Here is a 16,194-nt window from a genome sequence, read left to right as displayed (position 1 = left end):
ATGGTGACCAAAGCCACCAGGGTTCCTTTTTGAGCAGGCATTGTGGTAGAAAACCAGACACTTGACAACCCTACATGTGTCACTGTGATGTGAGGTCATGCCAACTTCCCACGTGATACAAGTGCCATGACACAGGAACATGGCATGGCCACGGGTGACACAGGAATCACAGCACTGGAGTGTGGCCCTGCCACGCGAGGCTGACTCCACGGAGCCCACATGTAACCCCGGGCGGGGAGACCCGCGCTCCTTTGTAACAGGGAGCAGGCGGCAGCGCTCTCCGTGGTCGGGGTCCTTCCGCAGTCAGGAGACCCCCCCCCCGCCGCTTACAGCTGCTCTGTCCGGAGCCCGCGCTCTCTATGGTTAGGAGGTGCCACGCCGCTCTGTCCGGAAGCTGCATATTCTATGGTTAGGAGGCCTCCTTCCACCCTCCAGTACCGCTCTGGCAGCAGCTCTCGATGGTTCGCAGGCTCCTCTCCAGGGCGGGTCCCCGCGGGAGGCGGGGTGGAGCCCTCGTCGGGAGGGACCTTCTGTGCTTCGGGGCTGCCTGGCAGGTGACTTGAAAGTGCAGGGTGGCCGGAGGGGAGGGCTGGGGCTGGCTGGGGGGGCTGTGCTTGGGGTGGCCGGAGGGGGGGCTGTGTTTGGGGGTGATCAGGGGGTGGCCGGAGGGGGGGGAGTGGATGGGGGGGAGCTGGGGGTGGCCGGAGGGGGGGCTGTGTTTGGGGGGGAGCTGGGGGTGGCCGGAGGGGGGGGCTGTGTTTGGGGGGGAGCTGGGGGTGGCTGGAGGGGGGGTTGCGTTTGCGGGGGAGCTGGGGGTGGCCGGAAGGGGGGGCTGTGTTTGTGGGGAGTTGGAGGGGGGCTGTGTATAGGGGGGTGGCCAGAGGGGGATTGTGTATGGTTGGAGCTGGGGGTGGCTACGGGGTGGGGGCTGTGTTTGGGGAGAGATCCCAGAGGAAAGCAATAAAAATGTCAGGTTTTCTAAACCTATTATCATGAGGAAAGGTTTAAAAAAAAACTGGGCATATTTTGTCTTGAAAAAAGACTGATAAGTATTCAGATACATTAATGCAGGGGTTCTCAAACTGGGGGTCGTGGGTTATTACATGGGGCATCACAAGCTGTCAGCCCCAATCCCAAACCCCACTTTGCTTCCAGCATTTATAATGGTAAATATATTTAGAAGTGTTTTTAATTTATAAGGGGGGGTTATACTGAGAAGCTTGCTATGTGAAAGGTGTCACCAGTACAAAAGTTTGAGAACCACTGTATTAATGGTTGTTATAAAAAGGGCGGTGATCAATTATTCTTCATGTCCACTGAAGGGCCACATCTGGGTGGGGAAATTGTATGCAGGGCCATGACTGTAGGGTTGGAGCAGGGGGTTGGGGTGCAGGAGGGAGTGCTGGGTGTGGGGGGGGCTCAGGGCAGGGGGTTGGAGTGCGGGGAGGTATGGAGTGCAGGAGGGGCTCAGGACAGGGGTGCAGCAGGGGGTTAGGGGTGTGGGGTGCAGAAGGGGTTTGGAATGCGGGCTCTGGCCAGCGCCGCTTACCTCGAGCAGCTCTGGGGTGGCACTGGCACACAGCGGGGCTAAGGCAGACTCCCTGCCTGCCCTGGCCCTGCGCCGCTCCCAGAAGTGGCCAGTATGTCCAGCAGTGGATCCTGGGGGTGGGATGGGGCAGGCGGCTCCTCTGTGCGCTGTCCTCGCCTATGGGTACCATTGTCCATGGGTCAATTTTCCTGTGTAGACAAGTCCTTAGTGAACTCTAAAGTAAATTGTATAAATGGGCCAGCAAAAATCTAAGGTCATCAGGATTTGTAAATATCTTATTCTTGTTTTTATCTTTTATTAGTAGGGAGATTTCCTTTCAGTTTATCCAGAACTTGCTAATGCCTCTTTTGGGTTCTTTTCTTATTAGTTGGTTTCCTTCCCCTTGCTCATCAAGGCCTGTTTAGTTGCATGATTACCTTACTACTGGCTCATCAAGGATGCATAAGTTGCTTCTGCTGCCTCATTCATGTGCTACAGCTCTATTCTTCTCCTATGCATAGTTTTAACTTCCTAGTATAAAATAGTAGCTGAGCATTCATGGAGATGAGAATAGTTCCCCTCAAATGTCAATTTCATTCCTCACTGCTTACCACCTTAACAGTACTCTAGGATCAGGTAGATGTCTTCATCTGAAAATTCAGTTGCTTGTGAATCTCATTTTCTGTTCTTCCTGCTTCACTAATGTTACAGGTAGGGTGATTTCAGGTACGAGGGCAACTGTATCTCCTTTGTGTTTCAGAACTCTCAAATCTTTTACATATGTTAACTGAGCAGTCTCTGTAAACTCAGGACCCTTCCTTCCTTTTTTTAATAGTTACAATTTGGATGTCTTTGGACAATCATAGGAGCAGTTCCAGGCATCTCCAAAGATACATCTGGAGTTTTTGGTGTATAGCAAGAGCCACATAAATGTATTAAAAATTGGCTGAGCAATATGCTTACAGATAGTGATTTGAGCTGTTTAGCTTCTGAGCAGTTAAATGCAATTAATCTGTCTGTCTAAGCTGTTTTCAAATGTTAAATGTCCAGCTGCACAGCCATGATTGAATCCAGGCCACTTTGCCCTGCTAAGTGCATAAAACTGGGTCTGCGAGCTCTGGATGTGGCAGTCAAAGCCCCTCCTGTTTCTTGACGATATTTTCTCCCTCATAAGCAAACAGATCTACCTTTTTTTGAAAAAAAAAAACAACTTCATACACAAACCTCAGGAGGCTTCTGAGCAATGGGGAAGCATATGGTTCAAAGGGGTTATTTTAATAGCGTTCATGATGAGATTCATGTGCAAATCTCTCAAATTCAGGTACCTTTTGGACATTGAATTGTGAATTACACTAGTCCTGTCTTACCTTTGAGTTTTGTCTCAAGTTTTAGATATCCTCTACAAATCTTGCTGTTAAGCAGCCCCCATTGAAAAGTGGGTCTAGAAGTCTAGCAGGTTTTGGTGCCACTAAAACCTGATCCACTTCAGATATAGGATATAAGTCTTTGAAATGAAGCCCACTGTGTTCATAAGAGTTGGGAAGCAATTTAACAATTCCTAATTTAAAAGCTGAGGTCAGATAACATGCATCTGAAGAAGTGGGTGAATGCTTATGGTCCAATACATCTGTTAGTCTGTAAGGTGCCACAGGACTCTTTGTTGCTTAATGTTATCTGTGTTGTTTGCTAATTTAAAGGCTGATGTCAGATAACAATGCCCTTCTTTTTTAATCCTGTTTGGTTTTGTTATCAATTCTTCCAGCTATCTTAACCATAAATCTCTTGTTTGTGCTTCACTCTTTTCAGCTTTCATGTTTCTGAGGCCCAGCTCTCTGTCCCTGGGCTTCCGCTGAAAACAAAAACTCTACTACTTTTCTCTTTGAAATCATATCTTCTCCCATTACTTTGTTTGCTGCTGAAGTAAACATACTTCACAGTAATCGAATTTGCACTGAGCACTCCCACAGCCTGGTAAATAGGAAGTAAGGAACCAGAGGCAGCAAGACCCATCCTATTTACATGTGATGTACCCTTGAACTACTTGGCATACAGTGTTAGGCCAGGTCTACGCTAGAAACTTTTTGCCAGTATAGTAATGTGAATATGGGGTGGGTTTTTACAACATTTCTATACCAACAAAAGCCCTAGTGTAGATGCAGTTATGCTGGCAAAAAACTACTCTTGTTGGTATAGCATATTTCATTGGCGGAACCAGTGTAATCTATACCAGCAAAAACTGCAACTATGCTAGGAGAGTTTGCCAGTATAACTATCCTGGCAAATGCTTTTTAGTGTAGACTAGGCCTACATTTCTTTGCTCTACGTTTCATTCACCTCTCCTATATGGGAACTTGATAAATGAATTGAACGTTAGCTTGGTTTCATTCTAGTGTCTGTAAATACCTCTATATGTAATTTCGTACAACAGTGCTGGATGAATTATGTTAGATATCCTGATATACCACACATGGCACCAGTACACTTTTAAGTAATGGACAAGCACCAGTGTTATGAGGCTTTTGTAAATACTCTTTGTATGTCCCTCTCTTATAAGGGATGAAGGGAGTTGAAAGATACAGAAAATGTGAGCGTGAAAAATCTGTCTTATTAGCTGGCAGCATTCTTCCTCAGATTTAGGGTTTAGGGTTCCTCAGGGTTTAGCCTGGAAGGTCGAGGGTAGGAGGACAGGAGAGGAAAATGTTGAAGGATGGATTAGCACATGTACCTGCACAAACAAAAGGAGAATTTTTAAGATGATTTGGATGTGAAAAGCAACTTCTGAGTTTCTAGGCAAAAGTGCATATTGCTAATATGGATCAGAAAGGCGTCTGATTTCAGAATTATTGCAGACCAACAGCTTTTAGTTGCGTCAACGAATGAGATCATGTCACTTACACATCTGATTTCAGATAGTGTCAATTGTAGCAGGGAAGAAAAGATTCCCCTTGAAAGAGTTCATTCTATATAGTTGGGAGGGGGAAAATATTTACAGTAAACCAAATGTGTTCAGAATCCAAATGAGCCATCACCTCTTCATTAATGAGCAAGAGAAGGAATAGTAAGGGTTAGCTTTTTTCAACATTTCCATGGAATGATACAAATCCGCCTTCGGGGTATAGATATTTGCTCATTATATTTGTTCTTGTTCTCATTTTCAGTGTATTCCCATATTTTGTATAGCCCTCTCTCTCAGAAAAATTACACATCTTAATTCCTCTTCTTATTCTAGTGCTTACACATGTCCATTCCTATTTAGGTGTGTGCGTGCCCCGAGCACAGCTGTCAGAATTTTTTCTTCTAGTGGTATCTGTCAACTCAGCTTTAGAACCCCCTTGTGCCGCACACTCATAGTGTCAGTAAAAGGGGCCCCTGCCGATCCCTCACTCCTTGGTTCCTTCTTACACCCATAACGACTGTTTAGAACTCCCCTTTCTTTGCCTTGACAAAAAGTTTTTGGTGGTTGTCCTTAATTGGCTATTTGTGTATAGTTATCTATAGTTAGTTGTGTTTTAAAATTAGTAGTTTTAGTAGATTCTTAGCAAGGTAAGGCTAGCAGGGCACCTCTCCGTGTCTGGAGAGGAGGTCCCAACCCCTTGCACCAGGGCATGCCTCGGTCCCCAGGGTTTAAGGCGTGCTCCTGTGGGAAGCCTATGCCCAACTGTGACCCACGCTTGAGTTGTCTCAAGTGCTTGGGAAAAGGCCATAGAAAAGACCTCTGCCAGATTTGTCAGGAATTCAAACCCAGAACATAGAAGGACCAGGCAGCGAGACTTAAAGTCCTCCTTATGAAGGCCACGCTGAGACCCACCTCGGAACCGAGATCAGACTCGGCGCTGAGCACATCAGCATCTGTGCAGAGTGCACTGCCAACTGCTAGAGGCCCGCAGCACCACTCTCCAAAGAAGAGGCACTGCAGGCACCACAACAAGAAGAGGCACTGCGACAACCAGCCCCAATGACCATGCCAGTGCCACAGACTCCGCAAAAGGAGCCGCACTCCAGCCAGCACTGCACCAAACAATTCATGGTCCCTTCAGTGCCAAAGGTGTAAGCGGCAGCCAGGGATCTTTTGACTCTGCCAGTAGCGGGATCCCCTGGCAGCACCAGGAAATGGTGAGGTTTCCACCATTGAGAGACTGGTGCCAAGACCCTTCTCTAGAAGGAAACCACCTCTGATTGCCTCCCCTCCAGCTTCACGGCACCATTCACCAGCACCAGGAAGGTCGGCAATGCTGTGGGGACCACACTTTGTACACCTCTTCCTTCCCAGGGTCAGATTCAGGCACCTATTCCAAGTACCAACAGAACTGTCGGCGCTACAGCCACCACTCCCCATGACCATCGGTGGCTTCCGGAGCTACAGTGGCGATGACGGTGCAGAACACCTGGCCTATGGGCCCATGGGGGCTGAATCCCATGCAGTGACCATTCTGGAACGCATGGGCTTCCCCCAGGTCAAGGCACCAGTTTGCGGAGCTCTTTCTTGGTCCGATTGGAGACTGTAGCACCACAGCGATGAGAGACGCTGGAACCAACCAGTACCAAGGGAGGAGCTGCACAGACCCTGATGTGCAGCCCGGTTCCGTAACTGGTACCGAATAGTAGGCTCTGGCATCCTGAGTAGAGGAGGCGATGGAAGAAAGAACAGCTTTTCATGCCTCTTCCTCTGTGACGTTCCTCTCTGGTGTTATGTGGACCAGTGATCTGCTAGGTCACTCCAATCCTTGGCTCTGGGAGCCAGCCTTACCCTGCACTGCTGTGAGAATCCCCACTCCTGGGCTGTTCACAGACAGCCTCTGGCATGTAAGCTGCTCCAAGCTACTTGTAACTGAATGACACTAGCCAATATCTCTGGTCCCAGACACAACCCTAGGAACCTCTGTCTTGCAGTGTCCAGTTATACCCGCTGGACGCTGCAAGCTTATGAGTTGTTCAATTTAACAAAGAAATTGATATGTACCAGGCTTGTTCTCCCAAGGGGAGCCTCTGACACACTTCAAACCAAATTCACTGCTTCAGGTAGAATAAACAAACAGATTTATTAACTATAAAGATAGATTTTAAGTGATTATAAGTCAAAGCAGAACAAGTCAGATTTGGTCCAATGAAATAAAAGCAAAACGCATTTTAAGCTGATCTTAACACTTTCAATGCCCTTACAAACTTAAATGCGTCTCACCACAGGCTGGCTGGTTGCTCGCTCTTCAGTCACGCTCTCCCTTTTGATCAGCGCTTCAGTCACTTGGTGTGGTGTCTGTAGCTGTAGGTGGAAGAGAGAGGAAGAGCATGGCAAACATCTCTTCCTTTTCTCATGTTCTTTCCTCCCCCTTGGCTTTGCGCCCCCTCCCCTCTCCCTTTCAGAGTCAAGTGAGCATTACTGAGTCTCTCCAAGCAAGGTTGAGCAATTCACCAGGTGTGGCCTCATGCAGGTGAGTCATTGCATTGTAGCTCCCTTGCTGGACAACAGATGTTGATGGGTTGTTTGATACCCCGCCTGGGCATTGCTTACTTTACTTGCTGTTGCCTCTGGGGAGCTAATATCTGGCCGATTTCCCCCAACTTACAGCATGTTTTAGTGACAGCCATACTACACGATTCTCATAACTTCATATGCATTAATGATATACATATATGGATAGAGAATGACTTTCAGCAGATCATAACCTTTCCCCTGATACCTTACAAGGCATGCTTTATATGTAAGATCATGATTATATGAAAATGAGGAATATGGGGGTTACAGCTCGCTCCCCCAAGGTATAGAAGTCACATCCTCCTCTTCACTGGATGACAATCCTATTGCGAAGAGGGCTTCCCCCCCCTCAAGATGATTTAAGGGCCCCCCCCCAAGATTTGCTAAAGCGGGTAGCTATTTTATCAGCGTCAGTGCCTGCAAAAGTCACTCTGCCACTGCGATGAGGCGATAATGAAGCTGATTAAGGTCGTGTGTCAGACACCTGCCTCCCTTCTACCCACAGCCAAGAGAATGGAGCACAAATACTTAATTCCAGCTCAAGGCTGTGAATTCTTACTTTCTCATCCCCCGCTAGGATCTCTCATGGTGGTGGCGGCCAACAAGAGGGACCAGCAAGGACAGATGGGTCATGTGTGGAGACCAGAGGAGCCAAAGAAGTTAGACTTACTTGGCAGAAAATAATACTCAATGATGGGGGGCCTCCAACTTTGCATAGTGACCCAGCAAGCATTGCTGGATCGCTATGACTTTAACATGTGGGAGTCAATGGACAGATTTAGAGCGAAACTCCCTCAAGACAACCAGCAGGCGTTTTCAGCTCTGGTGGACGAGGGCAAGACGATTGCCAGGGCTTCCCTGCAATGGCTTTGGGTGCTGCCGATTCTGCAGCTAGATTCATGGCCACCTTGGTTACCATCAGAAGGAGCTCTTGGTTCCAAGAAGCTGGCTTTCCTCAGGAGGTCCAGCGGACACTGCAGGACTTGCCCTTTGAAGGTTCTTTGCTCTTTTCAGAGCAACCAGATGCTAGGCTTCACAGCCTTAAAGATTCTAGGGCCACATTAAAATCTCTAGGGCTGCATAACCCGTCTCAGCCTAGAAGGCAATACAGACCCCAGCAGTTAAGCGCTATTACACCCAGCAGCCTAGCCTTGACCAGAGGAGGGGAAGAAGTAGGGGATTCAGTCGCAGACCACCTCCACCCTCCTCCGCCACAGGATCTCAGTTGGGCCAACGCCGCACAGGCAACTTGAGACACTCGTTTTGACAAGGTTCTTGAGGATGACATACCAACCCCTCAATCTCAGGATCTATTCCCCATCTTTTCCGACTGCCTTACCCACTTCCTCAAGGCCTGGAAATGGGTTACTTCCAACTGCTGGGTTTTAAACACCGTAGAATCGAGGTGTGGTTAGATGTTTGGCTGCATTTGTTCTCCTTGTGTGCTGTCCCAGCTCTGTGCAGACAGTTGACACAGCAGACCTCGAGCAAACTGCTCAAAGACCACAAAATCCGTTAAGGTATGAAGATATGACGGTACCCGGCCAGGTTTATTGTTGACAAAGCATGGTGCTAGTATCATGCAGACTCTACCGGACCACTAATACATATATGTCCTTGACAATGGATGCAGCTCAGTCAGTGGTGGAACATTCCACTGCCCCCTAGGCTGGCCAAAGACACTCCCTCTGAGATACATCTTTATACACCAATACAAACAAGTTACATATTGCCCCTGATATATCAGGGTACCACCCATTGCCTTGTACATGTTGGTTTGATCAAAACATCTCTATCCATCGTGCTGTCATCCTGACCTTATCTTTAGGATGGGTCAGTGTGTTCCTGTTACCTTTGGCTAATGTGCTGGTATCGAGGTGTCCTGGTACCCCCTTCAGGAATGTGCTTGCGTGAGTACTCTGTGCCCAGCATCTCTTAGGAATATGCATTTTTGCAAAATTAGCCCTGTGCTTGCCAAATTCTGAGAGCAGGGCCTGCCTCTTGCTCACAACTTGACTATGCTTCAGGAAAGTTTTGACCGTTACTCTAGTTCAGGCCTCTGATACAAGGCCTTACGTTTCAGACCCTCTTCTTACTACATGGAGTATATCCTCCAGTTTCTTTCTACATTCTCCCGTGCGTGACCCCCCTCTTCCCCCCCCCACTCCGTTCCCAGTCCCTCTTCAGGGAACCTTCTCACAAGCCTCTGCTAGAGCAGAAGGTGCAATCCCTCCTTTGGATGGGAGCCACGGAAGAGGTTCCAGGTCAGCTAAGGGGAAAGGGGTTCTATTCAAGTTACTTCCTGATTCCCAAAGCCAAGGGAGGCCTGATGCTGAGCCTAGACCTGACCAAACTCAATAGTTACCTCAAAAAGCTAATGTTCTGCATGGTCTCCTTGGCATCCATCATTCTGTTGCTGGATCCAGGGGACTGGTATGCTGCCTTCGATTTGAAAGACTAATATTTTCATATTTCAATATTCCAAGGTCACAAATGATTCCTGAGATTTTGTGGTGAATTGGGGGCATTATCACTTCACTGGCGTCCCATTTGGCCTTTCTGTTGCCTGGCAGGTCTTTACCAAATGTATGGCAGTGGTAGCAGTGTTCCTAAGGAAAAGAGGAGTTCATGTCTTCCCGTACCTGGATGACCAGCTCATCAAAGGCCAGTCCCAGCACAAGTACAGTCTGACATTGCCCTTATATAGTCAACCTTCTGGGACTTGGGCCTTGTCATAAACATACAGAAGTCAACTCTAACACCTGTTCAGTTGATAAGAGCCCCGATGAACTCTATTCTTTGAACGTTGGCAAAGGTCTGTCTCCCGGAGGAACGTTTCCAGGCAATTTACTTGTTCCCTTCAGTCGTACCCCATCACAACAGTCAGACTATGCTTAAGCCTTCTCGGTCACATGGCTTCCTGAACATATGTAATGTGACACGCGAGGCTGAGACTCAGACCTCTCCAGGCTTGGCTGAGCTCGTTGTACTCCCTGTCCAGGCACCAAATGGACAGGATCCTCACATTGCCGCCTCAGGCCTTGACTCCCTCAAGTTTTTTGCTGGCCGCAGAGTATTATGCAAGGGAGTACCCTTTGCAAGACCCCAACCATCTGCACATCTGGTCTCCAATACCTCAGTGCTAGGTTGGGGAGCCTATCTAAGTCATCTCAGAACACAAGGAGGAGCTATGGCTCCATATCAATATCAGGGAACTCAGGGTGGTCTGCCTAGCTTGCCATACGTTCCTGCCTCATATTACAAACAAGACAGTTTCGGTTCTCACGGACAATACGTCAGCCATGTATTACATCAATAGGCAAGGTGGGGCCCGTTCATCCCCTCTGTGTCAGGAGGCAATCAGTCTATGGGATTTCTGCATCACTCATGCAATCAAGCTGTAGGCTTCTTATCTACCAGGAGTACAGAACCACCTCGCAGATCACCTCAGCAGGTTCTTTTCCGCTCACCACAAGTGACCCCTTCACCTAAATGTCACATGGGACCTCTTCCGCTGGTGAGGTTATCTCCAGATAGATCTGTTTGCTAACCGTGCCCACAGGAAGTGTCAACAGTTCTGCTTCCTGAGGAGTCACAGCCCAGGATCCATCACAGATGCCTTCCTGCTGACATGGTCTGTGTTATGCCTTTCCGCCCACTCCATTGATTCACAAGATGCTGACAAAGATCAGACAGGATCAGGTCCGAGTCATCCTAATAGCTCCAGCTTGGCCCAGGCAGCACTGGTATACAATGCTAGTTCAACTGTCCGTGGAGACGTCGGTCACACTTCCACTCCACCCAGACCTGATTTCCCAGGACCACAGGCATCTGCTCCACCCAAACCTTGGCTCCTTGCTTCTGAAAGCATGGAGTCTTCATGGCTAAATCCCGATGAGCGAGCCTTTTTGGAGCAGGTCTATAAAGTCCTCCTAGGCAGCAGGAAACCCTCCACGAGGGTGGCTTATTGTACCAAGTGGAAGTGTTTCTCCTTTCAGTTTTCACAATGTGGAATGTCACCTCTGGAAACTCTCTTACAACTCATCTTGGACTATCTTCTATCCCTGAAGGAGCAAGGCTTGGCCCTCTCCTTGATCAAGGTCCACCTGGCAGCCATCTCCACATTCTACCCGAAGATAGGCAATAGATCGGTCTTTTCTCATAAGATGGTAATCTGCTTCCTTAAAGGCCTGGAGAGGGTATTCCATCAAGTGAGGAAGCCAATCCCCCCCATGGGATTTGAATCTTGTCCTTTCAAAATTGATGGGACCACCCTTCGAGCCACTAGCAACATGTTCACTACTTCACCTTTCATGGAAGGTAGCTTTCTTAGTGGCAATCATATTGGCCAGGAGAGTGTCAGAGAGCCAAGCCCTCACTGAAGAACCTTCTTATAGAGTCTTCTTTAAGGACAAGGCGCAGTTACGTGCACACCTGAGCTTCCTTCCTAAGGTGGTGTCCCAGTTTCACTGCAACCAACCCATATTTTTGCCAATTTTTTACCCTAAACCACATGTTAATGGGGAGGAACAATGCTTGCACACTCTGGATGTTAGGTGGGCTTTGGCATTCTATATTGAAAGGACCAAGCCATTCCACAAAACCCCACAGCTCTTCATGGTGATAGCTAAAAGGATGAAAGGTCTTCCCATTTCTGTTCAGAGGATCTCATCATGGGTAACATCTTGTATCAGAGCTTGCTATGACCACACAGACATTCCCCCTCCACCGAACTTCACAGCTCATTCAACAAGGTCTCAGGCCTCATCAGTGGCCTTTCTGACTCAGGTCCCCATTCAGGATATCTGCAGAGCAGTAACCTGGTCCTCAGTACATACATTTTCAGCTCATTATGCCATTACTCAGCAGGCAATAGACCATGTGCAATTCGGCCGAGCAGTACTACAGTTGGCTTGCCCCTCAACTCAGAGCCCACCTCCGATGCTACAGCTTGTGAGTCACCTAAATCAGAATGGACATGTGCAAACACTCAAAGAAGAAAAAATGGTTACTAACTTTTCCGTAACTGTTTTTCTTCGACATGTGTTGCACATGTCCATTCCAAGACCCATCCACCAGCCCCACTCTGAGTGGTCGGTAAGAAGTAACTAAAGAGCGCAGGCTTGGCGGGGGCCCCCTTGTACCAGCGTTATGAGCGCGCGGCACCAGGGGGCTCTAGAGCCAAGCCGACATATACCAATAGGGGAAAAATTTCCGACAGCCATGCTCAGTGCGTGCACATACCTAAATCAGAATGGACATGTGCAATACATCTTGAAGAACAATAGTTAGGGAAAGGTTAGTAACCGTTTGATTTTTTTTTTCCCCTGTCCAGCTCCAGTTTTCATGTGTGTAGACTTCAATTTCTGTAGTAAAACTGCTTTCCCAAAGTGTAAGAGCAGCTATCTTAGTGTTTTATTACTGCTCTAAAATTATTGGAGAAACGCTCCGTGTACTGTCTTGAGCAGGGGTCTCAAACTCAAATGACCCCGAGGGCCGCATGAGGACTAGTGCATTGGCCCGAGGGCCGCATCACTGACACGCCCCCTTGCTGCCCCTGGCCCCACCCCCAATCCACCCCTTCCATGAGGCCCCGCCCCTGCCCTGTCTCTTCTCCACCTCCTCCCCTAAGCGCGCGCAGTTTTAATAAATATATACACTCAGTAATGCACCTCACTCAAAGGACAAAACACGCACTTAGATTTACTGCCTAAGGCTCTGGGAGGGAGTTTGGGTGGGGGAGGGGGTCTGGATGCAGGCTCTGTGCTCGATGCAGGCTCCAGGCTGCGGCAGGGGGTGGGGGTGCAGGCTTTGGGACGGAGTTTGGGGATAGGAGGGAGTGCAGGGGTGAGGGCTGTGGGGCTGAGGGCGAGGGGTACATGATGCAGGAGGGGGCTCAGGGCTAGGGAAGAGGGTTGGGCTGTGGGGTGAGGGCTGTGGATGAGGGGTTCATGATGCGAGGGGGCTCAGGGCTAGGGAAGAGGGTTGGGCTGTGGGGTGAGGGCTGTGGATGAGGGGTTCATGATGCGAGGGGGCTCAGGGCTAGGGAAGAGGGTTGGGCTGTGGGGTGAGGGCTGTGGATGAGGGGTTCATGATGTGAGGGGGCTCAGGGCTAGGGAAGAGGGTTGGGCTGTGGGTGAGGGCTGTGGATGAGGGGTTCATGATGTGGGGGCGCTCAGGGCTGGGGCAGAGGATGAGGGTGCGGGGGATGAGGGGTTCATGATGTGGGGGCGCTCAGGGCTGGGGCAGAGGATTAGGGTGTGGGGGGATGAGGGCTCTGGCTGGGGCTGAGGATTAGGGTGCGGGGGGATGAGGGCTCTGGCTGGGGCTGAGGATTAGGGTGCGGGGGGATGAGGGGTTCATGATGTGGGGGCGCTCAGGGCTGGGGCAGAGGATTAGGGTGTGGGGGGGATGAGGGCTCTGGCTGGGGCTGAGGATTAGGGTGCAGGGGATGAGGGGTTCATGATGTGGGGGTGCTCAGGGCTGGGGCTGAGGATTAGGGTGCGGGGGGACTGAGGGCTCTGGCTGGGGCTGAGGGTTTGGGGTTGGAGAGGCTCAGGGTAAGGGAAGCCTGCCTTGCCAGTACTGGCGGAGGGCAGGCACTAGGACCCTGCACCCTAATCCTCAGCCCCAGCCAGAGCCCTCATTCCCCCACACCCTAATCCTCTGCCCCAGCCCTGAGCGCTTCCCTTCCCCCCCCCCCAGCCCGGCCCCGGCGGGTCCCGCTTCCCTTCCCCCTTACCCGAGCGCGTCTCCGGCGGTCCCGCTCAGAGCCGCGTGGTGAGGGGGCGGGGCTGGGAGCTCCACGCCGAGCGCAGCGCTCAGCCCAGAGCTCCCAGCCCCGCCCCCTCCCCACGCGGCTCGGAGCGGGCGGGGCTCAGGCGCTCGGACGGAGACTCGGCGCTCTATGCGCCGAGGCTCCAGGAGAGGGGCGGAGGCGGGAGCCTCCGCTTTTCTCTTGGGGGGCCCTGCGGAGCTCCCCTGGGGAGCTCCGCGGGCCGCAGGGAAGAGCTCCGCGGGCCGCATGCGGCCCGCGGGCCGCATGTTTGAGACCCCTGGTCTTGAGCCTAGCGTGGTGTGTTATAATTTTTGTATAACTGGTTCTGTGAACTAGTGAAAGGGTTGGAGGGATGAGAGAGAACGGTTGATCTTTCTACCTCCAGCCATCCCAGGTGATTTTACACAGTGTTGCTGCTTTAGATGGACTAACCTGTCAAAACTAGATTTATACATTTTGCCCTGATGTCCTGTACCCCATTTACTGGACTAAACTTTAGGGTGGGAAAGGGAGCTGACCTTTGAACTATCTGATTGATAGACCGCCTGAATCCAGACAAGGCTACTTTCTAAGTTTGAATGATAGCACACTTGGTACACAAATTTGGTTTAGTTGTAGAAACAGATTGTTTCAGCAATCTGCTTCTGGTTTAAATGGGGATTGATTCACTGGAGGATTTTTAATCCTTAGAACACTAGCAATTTCCAGACTATCAGCCAAATGATTCTTAGGGGATGTGGATAAGTATCTGATATCTCTGTAGACTACGGCTTACTCCAGGATCATCCCGTGTTGCTTAGATCAAAAGTACATTATCCTGGTCTTCTTAATATCTGTTTAAAAGATTCCTTAATTTGAAAGAATAACATTCAGTGGACGTGAAAGGGAGGCTCAGCCTGTTCTCTGTGGGTGATGATGGACTATGGGGAAGAGATGTGTGGGAAAAGGGTGGCTTGACCTTTTTTTCCAGTGGAAGCCATGACTTTTTGGCAACAATTGCTCAGATGATGCTGTTTGGTTAGTTAGCCATAACTGGCTATGGGGGCAGGAGTGCCAGCAGTTAGGGAAGGAGCTGAACTCTCAAAAGACTTTTGGCAGCTTCCTGATAAAATCTGTTTTATCAAAACAACCGACTTGCATAGGGTGCATGTGTGTTGCCCTACTGTTAATCAGATCTAATGGAGGGGCATCTACATGGGTTCAATGGGTGGGGAGGCCGTTTCCCACTCAATATTATCATCTCTTCACCCACTGGGGACAGTGTTATCTAATACTTAGCACTTACATAGCATTTAACATCCTCAACGTGTTGTACAAACTTTAATCCTGCCAGGATTAGGTAATTATTATCCCTGTTTACAGAAGGGAAAGCTGAAACAGAGATGCTAAGTGTTGTGTCCACAGTTCCGGTCCAAAACTTAGTCCACTAGAATATGCTGCCACTAGATTACATATGAGCTCTCTACTCAGTTATACATTGATTCTAGTCCAGTAGGGTGTCTGATTATTAGTTCTTCTGGCTATAACAAAATAACTTCTATGACAGCGTGCAGAATTTTAAAATATTTGGGGTATTTTATTTGGTTCTTTTAATCAAACCCTGAGCATATGTTGATGTGTGATATAAAACTTTAGTGCTGAAGACACTTTAGCTTTATAAGAAAGTTAAATATTTGCCTTTGTAGAAGAAATAATGGAAAAAACACACATACAAACTACGCAAGAATTTTCAGTTTGTTGGGTCTGCTCTGATTTGCATTTATCAAAATGCCCTAGACCCAGATAAATTTTGGCCCTGTCTTCACTACAGTTCAAACCCATGTTAGTGCAATTTTGAATAATATGGTTTGACCCAAAGTTCACACAGGGATTATTACTTCAAATGTTATTGATCCGTGAATTACAATAGGTTTCTCTATGCTTCTGTCAGTGATAGTTCATTAAGGGGGAAGGCACTATTTTTACCTCTTCTCCAGCAGGTGGCAGTACACCTCTGACATGTTGAGAGCTAGCCTTCCTGCATTTAGCCCAGGCTTAATTAGTGTCAAAGTACAGACCCAGCAAAAATAGAACCATGTTAAATTGGACCATTTGAACGAAGTAAGTACTATCATAAATGTGATCATGTGTGGGGGGTGATAAAAAGAGGGTTGGTTAGTCTGCTGGAAAAGAGAATTACAGAAAGAATTATGTGCTATGGTCTTTAAAAAGAAGCAGATGAAAGTATTGATACAAATGAGTTAAGAGTTGGGAGATTTCATAGAATCATAGAAAATTAGGGTTGGAAGAGACCTCAAGAGGTCATCTAGTCCAATCCCCTGCTCAAAGCAGGACCAACACCAACTAAATCATCCCAGCCAAGGCTTTCCCTTCTGTAAACACCTCCCTAGGTAACCTATTCTAGTGCTTCACCAC

The 16,194-nt window shown here is 48.9% G+C and overlaps 1 protein-coding gene across 2 annotated transcripts in view; it reads left to right on the top strand.

Moving 5' to 3' along the window:
• Positions 1-424: 424 nt before the first annotated feature.
• The window catches only part of TMLHE (trimethyllysine hydroxylase, epsilon), a 44,276-nt gene continuing 28,506 nt past the window's right edge, over positions 425-16,194 (top strand). Inside the window, exon 1 of one of the 2 annotated variants that reach the window (XM_045030840.1) lies at positions 425-554. The gene's annotated coding sequence lies outside the window, so the exon portion shown is untranslated. The remainder of the gene's footprint in view (positions 555-16,194) is intronic. The other variant, XM_045030837.1, reaches the window with a different exon arrangement.

The sequence above is a fragment of the Mauremys mutica genome, chromosome 9 (assembly GCF_020497125.1).
Source record: "Mauremys mutica isolate MM-2020 ecotype Southern chromosome 9, ASM2049712v1, whole genome shotgun sequence".
Classification (NCBI taxonomy): domain Eukaryota; kingdom Metazoa; phylum Chordata; order Testudines; family Geoemydidae; genus Mauremys; species Mauremys mutica.
This window is presented reverse-complemented; position numbering and strand designations above follow the sequence as displayed.